Source organism: Eutrigla gurnardus, assembly GCF_963514095.1.
Source record: "Eutrigla gurnardus genome assembly, chromosome: 1".
NCBI classification, from domain to species: domain Eukaryota; kingdom Metazoa; phylum Chordata; class Actinopteri; order Perciformes; family Triglidae; genus Eutrigla; species Eutrigla gurnardus.
The window spans coordinates 2,734,495-2,742,827 of NC_139915.1; positions in this window are offsets into that span (position 1 = coordinate 2,734,495).

The window sequence follows — 8,333 nt, forward strand, 5'->3', positions numbered from 1 at the left end:
ACGTGACCACGGCTGACATCGAGCTTCAATCTTTTCATAATTATTCCCCCTTCCCCCCCCAACGACTGATTATTCGTTAAGTTAAACAACACGGATGCTAATTAATACCGCGCGGCCGGTAAACGGAGGCTCCTCTGCTCACCACACGTACGGGAATCGAACAGGACTGGTCAATATTGCACAAGAGTTGGCAGAGTGGCTTGCATGTTGGCCATAATTACATTCACGTGAACATAATGTATTGGTTTGCTGTCATGTGTGAGGTTAATGTGTATAGTAATGGAACGGTGTATTAGCTGTAGCTTCTCCAGGGTTATCTCCTCTGGACGCCTTCTTCACGCTAGACTTTCATCTGTGTGTGTGTGTGTGTGTGTGTGTGTGTGTGTGTGTGTGTTTGTGTGTGTGTGTGTGTGTGCGTGCATGTTAACCTGTGTACCTATGGGTGTTTGCCAGCACTCGTGTGTCATCGCATGCATTTGTATCTTCATGTTTGAGTTTCGATATGACTTCATGTTAAAACAAATACATGTCAGTTTGTAGGGAAAAGATTATTAATTGCATCATTGTTTTTGTTTGAACATTGAGTATTATACAGAATGGAGCAAAAATGATCTGTGCAGTAATGCAAATCAACATAAATATTAAGATCTTATAAAGCAACTAACACGTCTCTTTGACACTAGACAGAAAAATTAAAAAAGCCAGACTTTGTGTCGGGATATTGCTTGCACAATGCATCTATAACTCTTGTGCACCTCCTTAAAGTTCGGGCCAATAGGAATTGCAGCAATGTATGCAGGAGCTGTCGCCTCCTACACGGGTCTTTGGCAAGTCTCTGGTCTCCACCCCCAGCTGCTCCTGTGCCCTTGAGCTACTGTAGCCTGGAACTGACACTAACAATAAAGTATAATTTTCCATAATTACAGACAGCTAGAAAGCTAATTGCAGCAGAGATCCAATAGAACTATCAGAGAAGCAGACTTTCGAGCCTCCCTGGCTTGAAATGCCTTGTAAAACACTTTGCCCTGTCGTCTATTGTTGAGCACATGATAAGGCGTGGTGTGTGTGTGTGTGTGTGTGTGTGTGTGTGTGTGTGTGTGTGTGTGTGTGTGTGTGTGTGTGTGTGTGTGTGTGTGTGTGTGTGTGTGTGTGGAAGATAACACTAATCACGTCCACATGTACAGTAAGTAAACAGACAATCACACGGAGTTATTGTTTTGTTGTTGTTTAACTCCCAGATATTTCTTTATCTGTTTTCCTGATTCATTCCTCATCTCGTAGCGAGCTATTACGCCGAGCGTAATGAGACCGGCCCTTCATTGTATTCAACACAGTGTTTGTCAAACATGCCAATATGAGCCATTGACGCAGTGAAGATATACCGGAGCGGTGGCTGCCTGCCTCAACCACAGTCTGATAAAAGCTGCATCATTTCTACCAAACACAGTCGTATTCTTCTCCTACAACAGAGAATGTAGACCAAGATATTATATTATTATAGATATTAGAAAAGTAGTATCTTTCTCTTTGGCTGGTCTGACAGGTCAGTGATGATATATGGATGCATATTTGCGTGTATGATGATGAGGGTTGCCTTGTGTTGTGTCTTCTGATATCACAGATATGTCTAATCACAAACTACCAAGTAAATAGGAACACACAAGCAGACACGACGACACAATCCCAGTCCCAAATGCATGCACGGCTACGTGGATGCATGTATGGGGAAACACATGCGCATGCTCATACCCTAATGAGAGATTTTCTGACCTTTCTTCATGTACCCCTGGAGAATATTGATGAATCCCCTTTTAAAAATAACTCTCGCCTTGTAGGGTCATTAAATGATTTACAGTTATTTCACCCAGACATAATTATTACATTTATTATGTTGGACTGTCAGGGGCTGGGCCATTGTGGTGGGAGGTTGGACCTTTTAACACACAATAGAGACGATTCAAACTTTGTTTTCACTTGTTCTACACAAAAACGGGTTTTCAGCCTCTAGAGCGGTTAGCCACTATAAAACTAAACCTGTAGCATTTACAGTGCATTGTCTGATTAGTGAAAGAAAACCTTTATATTTCACTTTCTCATAATATCCTGCAACTTTAAAACTCTCAGCCATTTCTAATTGCAGGATTTGCATTGACATTAAAGTCTTTTTTCGCCATGCGATCTAAACCTTTATGAGGAAAACCTTTGTCACGATGAAACGTGAGCAGATAGCATTTAGTCCCCTCTCCGATCATTCCTATTACCCGTGTCAAATCAGACATAATCTAACACGGTGAGCAAACTCATCACGGGCATCGTCACGTTTGGTCTGGTGGCAAAAAGACTAATCGCCACATTCAAATCGCAAGGTTCCTGGAATGATCCCGATCGGACCTATTTCTCACCTGCAGATGTGCAATCGCCTGCTTCACCGTGCTGCCGACGTGATTCAGTGTGTGTTTGAATCCTGCGGTCTGCCTCGCTTCCTAATAATGATATCTTCTCGATTGTTATGCTGCTAAGCTGGTTAAAATGTCATCTGACTGTGATTGTGAGCGCGGGGCCTTCAAACACTCCCCGTGGGTGAGGCGCTTAATGTTCATTTGAGCCCCGCGTTGAGCACTCGGCATTAAAACCCCGACTGAAGCCCAAATGAAGATGATTTAAATGAACTCATTTGAAGAACATTTAATTACCACTGGAGCGTAATTGAATGTTTCTCTGAAGTGCTGAGTGATTCCTAATGAAATGAGAAAGACCGGGGGAGATCCTGACGAAGCTGAGCACAGATGCTGATCGTCAGGGGCCGGTCTCAGCCTGCTGGATGGATAGAAGAGATCAGAGAGGCAGCTACTGGATGAATGCATCCATCACTGTTCAATTATCTTCAAAAGTGCAAAAAGGAGTAAAAAAACAGATATCGGGTTGGGTGGTGTCACACATAACAGATGGGTGAGTAAGGGGTGAGACTATTTACAGGGCAGGTGTGCTGCTTGTCCAGTAAAAAGCCCTTCCTCTGGACACATGTTGTTAAGCCAAGCTGCTAGTGGCCCTGCTATTAAAGCATGCTCATTTCATGGCTTTTGGGAAATTCCCACACGGCAACATCCTCCCACCTGCACAATCCATCTCATCCTCCCGCCGCTCTCCCACTGTATATTTGTGCTTGTGTTTGAGAGGCAGAGACAGACAGTGAGAGCCTGCACACACGTATGCAGGTAAATATGTCGGTGTTTACGAGTGGCAGAAGCTGCTCTGCTCCCAGACGCCGTGGCCCGGTGTCTGGGACGGCTGGAGACGACAAACACATCTACCTTTTAGCTTCTTCTGTCAAAACAAAGATGCAGATAGAATATAAAAAAATCTTCCCCTCCTTTCTGTCACATCTTGTTGTTTTTCTGAGAGAGCCTATCTACCTACTGTATCTCATCTGTCAAAGTCTATTCTGTATTTGTAACAGGGCTTCGACATAAAGCGAGCGGAAACTGGTCGGTTAAATGCTGGTAACGCTATTATAAGGTTAAATCTAGAGTATACAAGCCTGCAGTCTGTATGGGGGGAGCACTTCCTGCAGAACAATGAGTCTCCAAGCTTGTCTGACACAGACACAGAGGGAGAGAGGGGGAGAGAGACAGAGAGAGATCACCCTTGAACAAACTGCACATTTGCATCTAAACTGCTTGGCAACTAACCTGATGAGGTTCAAATGTTGTAAATTGCAAACATAACACATGATGATAAGTCAATGTAGTGATTATCATGTCAGAACATTGTGATACCCTTTACTTTCTGGCAGCATGGTTGCACACACACACACACACACACACACACACACACACACACACACACACACACACACACACACACACACACACACACACACACACACACACACACACACACACACACACTCTTATAGCTTCTTATTAGGAAGCACCAGCTCTGCAGTGACTGGCCTCTGCTACACTTCCATACATCAATGCAAGGCGATACCACTAAATAGGAAATCATCTCCCCACTCGTGTACATTTGCATACTTGCCGACATCAGGAAAAAGACTTGACAAACAAAGTGTCCGATACTGTACACTATCAAACCTGACCAAACTGTCTATTGGGGAAAATCCAGCAGTGGCTCCAATTTATAATCATCAGTAGTTTTGTTTGATCACATCACGGTAATTATGAAAACGCTTTCTGCTTTTCTGTGTTTAGGGCATAAAATAAGCTAATATATCATTATTCAAAATCCCTCTTCGGTACAATTTAAAGTCTTTTTTTTGAGTCTACAAAATAGGATGTGAGTTCAACCACATGAAACTGAATTATTGTTTCCATCAAAACGAGTAGTATGAGAGCTTGTGAGGCTGCAGCTCCACATTAGTGGTGCATAATCTTCTGTGGACTCACACTTGACACCAATAACTTACATTAATGGCTGAGCTTATCAGAAGTCTAGCCCTATTTTCTTCAGTCAATCTGGAAATCAGGATACAGATAAATCAGATGCAATCACTGGGTAGTAAAATCTAATCCAAACTTATCTATTATGTAGATCAATAGTTATAAAGAATTGCAGTTTAAAAAGAACATTGCTGTGTCCCACTGAAAATGTTTAACTATGTATTTAATAAAGCCATCATAATACAGAAATAGTGATTTTCCAGCTGGTGACTACATGTTATGTGTATGTTGACACAGGCTGATCACCAAATGCTGTCCGGTGTCTGTAAAGAAGATGAACGCTGCACGGTCGTAAAATACACAAAGCATATCAGCTCAAGGAAAAACAAGCTGTTCTTTTTCACAGTGTGTACGAGAGTGAAGAAATGCTCAGCGCTTGTTTTAACTGAAGCATGGGGAGTGTGTGCACTATTATCCCAACAGCTTGGACTCCTGCCAGCCAGTGAGTCACAGTCGCCCACCTTACTCCATGCAGAGTGAAGGACGGCGCGAGATGGCCAATCACAATACAGGCGTTTGATTCAAGTTGAACAGTTTGAACCAAATCAATATTTCACTTTGAATTCAACACATTTTTAATTACAGCGTTCCAACATTATTCCTAAGTGTATCTAAAGAAGCTCCATTGCAACTTGTATATATAATATATAAGTATTGCTTCTGACAGGTAAGACGGATAACTTCAACTATCATGCATCCATACCCTGACCTGACCCCTACACACACACACACACACACACACTGACACAAGTATACTATGCTCTGCTACGTGAATTAGCTTAATTGTGGAGATGGACATCACATGGTTGTTGTACATTCAGACCAGTTAAATGTGAAATGGCTCTCTGTGCCGGACACGCTTCCCATGGAGACACGGGGGATGAAATTGGCTAATAAAAGCTCGTAATCCTAATTGTGGTTTGCGACTCCAGAGTTGTGGCGTTGGAGTGCACATGGACAATGACACCCAGTAGTCGGAGCACATCCTCTAAGCAGGCTGACATTCCACACGGCAATTACAGCACCGGGCCCACCGATCCAGACCCAAACACCTACTCACGACAACAATGGACTTCACTGTCTGCACACAAGGGAAACCCTCTTTGGACCCTCTCCGTTCCTCTGTCCTCGGACCAATCTTGTTATTAATCTTAACTTGTTCATTATAAGTCGTCGCATGTTCTCACACTAATGTAATGATGTAGCTGCCAGGGCTCAATCCCAGTTTTCAAATGTCTTTGTGTTTTTAAAGTTACTCTATGAGGATTTGCCTTCATCCCATCTTATTTAGTGGTTCTGCTTGCTAGTGGTTTTGTAAGTCTCCTGCATAAATAACAGTGGGCACATCTATCATAACCTATCTGTCAGAGGTCCTATTTGTTATAAATACCATGTGACATCTGGAGCAATATATCAATTATCAATGTACAAGTATGAGGGGGGTGTAAAAGTTATGTGGCGTAACTGTTTTGTTAAAATAAAACATCTTTGCCAGCTGACAGCTGGATAACGTCTGCCGCTCGCAGCAATGCCCAGACATGTTCTGTTCATTCTCTCACTTTCTTTAAGACACATAAACCAAAAAAAAGTCAATGCTGACCAAATGCTAATATTTCATACATGCAGACATTATTCACACCATGTAATTATGTGTTAATGGCCTGCACCGCAATTTTGTGGGCAAAATCTGGTTTGTAATTCAGTGCGAGATGAAACATCCCAGAGCTAATGGGAACAGCGTTTAGTCTATGGAAATGTTTTATACACAAACTGCTGGCAGCCATTTCTAATACTAATTACACAGTAAGTACATCACAGCTCATACGGTCCAGTTTAGGATGATGATGATGATGAAATAATGAGGCCGACTCGCTCACCGTTATCAGGGCTGATCAATACCAAGCAATGAGTAAAATCAGGGGCGTGACTACCCAGGGTCAGAGGGGTATGCAGCAATAATTTGGTGATATTATCAGCCACTGTAGGCCTACAATAATTATAAATAGTTTTATATTTAAATGAAAAAATGAATAAAAACAAATCAAATAAATAATATAATTTATTTTTGTTTTTTTGTCTGTTTTATATTTAAAAATCTAAAAATCATTTTAGTGACACAAACATCCTGTCAATCCAATATTTGTAACGATTGCGGATTTGTTTGACCAGATAGGTTTAGGGTTAGGTTTCAGTTCAGAGTTAGATTTAGGGGTTAGGTTTAGGTTTAGGGCAGGGGTGCAACTACCCAGGGTCGGGGGGTATGCAGCAACAATTTTGGCCAATTCCATCTCTATGTAACATTAAGGGAGTGCAGAAATAATTTAGAAATGCACAACAGCAGCTTAATATAGAAAATACCCCCAAAATAAATATTTATATATATATTTATTTTTTTACCATCGCTTTGGCGACCCACTGGTGCGGCGCCCCTATGCGCCACATATAGTGCATACCCACTTTTTGTGCCACTGTGTAAAATGCTTTGGCTCGGCCACAAGAAAGCAAAGAAAAGTTAATAAAGCAAACATGCATCCCACCCGTGCGTTGCATCACAAATTGATGGAAGGTTTCATGTTTTCCGCGAGCGTTTGTCGGAGGCATGCTTTTTTTTTTTTTTTTTTAAACCATCTGCAGCAAAAGTCGCTCGCTGCTGGGCTGTGCAGGAACCAAGTCTTGTGCAACACTCCCTCAAAAGAACATTTGTTCACCATCTGTGACTGCTGCTCCCACTCCATGCAGAGTCGGAGCAGAGAGGCAGCGCAGCTCACTTTCTTACAATGCAGACGGAGAAGTTGCTGCCGGATTCTTTAACCTTCTCCTTCCCACAAAAAAAAAAAGAAAAGAAATCTTAAAATGAAAATGATAAATCAACTCCTATCTATGGCAGTGAATCACTAAACCCAATGGGATCATGAAAACATAACCACTGCATAAATTAAACTCCTTTTTTTTTTTATCACCAAGACCCCTGGCCAGCAGAGTGTTTTGATGACAGCTATGTGTTTCCTGTTGCACCCCATTCAGGCTGCAGCTCGCTGTTAAACATATTAGTCTAGGCTGGAAAAATTGCAAGGGTGCCAGTTAGACTCACATCTCCACACCTCGACTCACCAGCAAACCTCAGCCACAAAAAAATGGCAGCAGAACGGATCCGTGAGAGATCACTCCATTCTATATAATATAGGTGTTTGTGATTTAACGTCCAAAGGAGTGCAATATTGATTCCACATATTTTCCCGCAGATGTTTGCAACATTTTGTGCAGAAGTTAGGTTTTTATTCTCTTTACATCCAAAGAATTTATGATACTCTACTCCTCAAAACACATTTATTAACAATACTGAAAAAAGTCCCAGTCAAGATGACTTGTGTCTGCAAAGGAAAGCTGATATTTATCTGTGTGAATTAGTGAAGTCTAGTAACTCAGGCTCGAGGACGGGCTCGTGACTCAGGCTTGTATGATGTTGCAGCTACATCAACATAGGGAGCTAATACATTCATGCCTCCTCTTTGTTAGCTTTCTCTCTTTCAGCAAACGTACATTTACATGTCCAGTCTACACTGTGTCATTGTCCAGCACTGTGGGATCCCCCAGCTCGTCCCTTTCTGTTTGGTTAGGCGGGGGCCAGAGGTTTGGCTTTGTCCACGTAGGTGGGGTTTTGGAGATCTGACTGCCCAGTGACAGTTTGCTGTTCTCCAATCAGAGGCTGTCCCGGGACTGAACACATAACTCGTCTGTTGGAGAGCATACTGTACGTGCCAGTTGAAAAAAAAATGATCATCTGTCGGAGATTTTTGAGATTTATTTGTTCGCACGATAAACCAAAGCAGCAGGAAAAAAAGCTTTGGGGCTCGTAGGAACAGTCTCAACTCA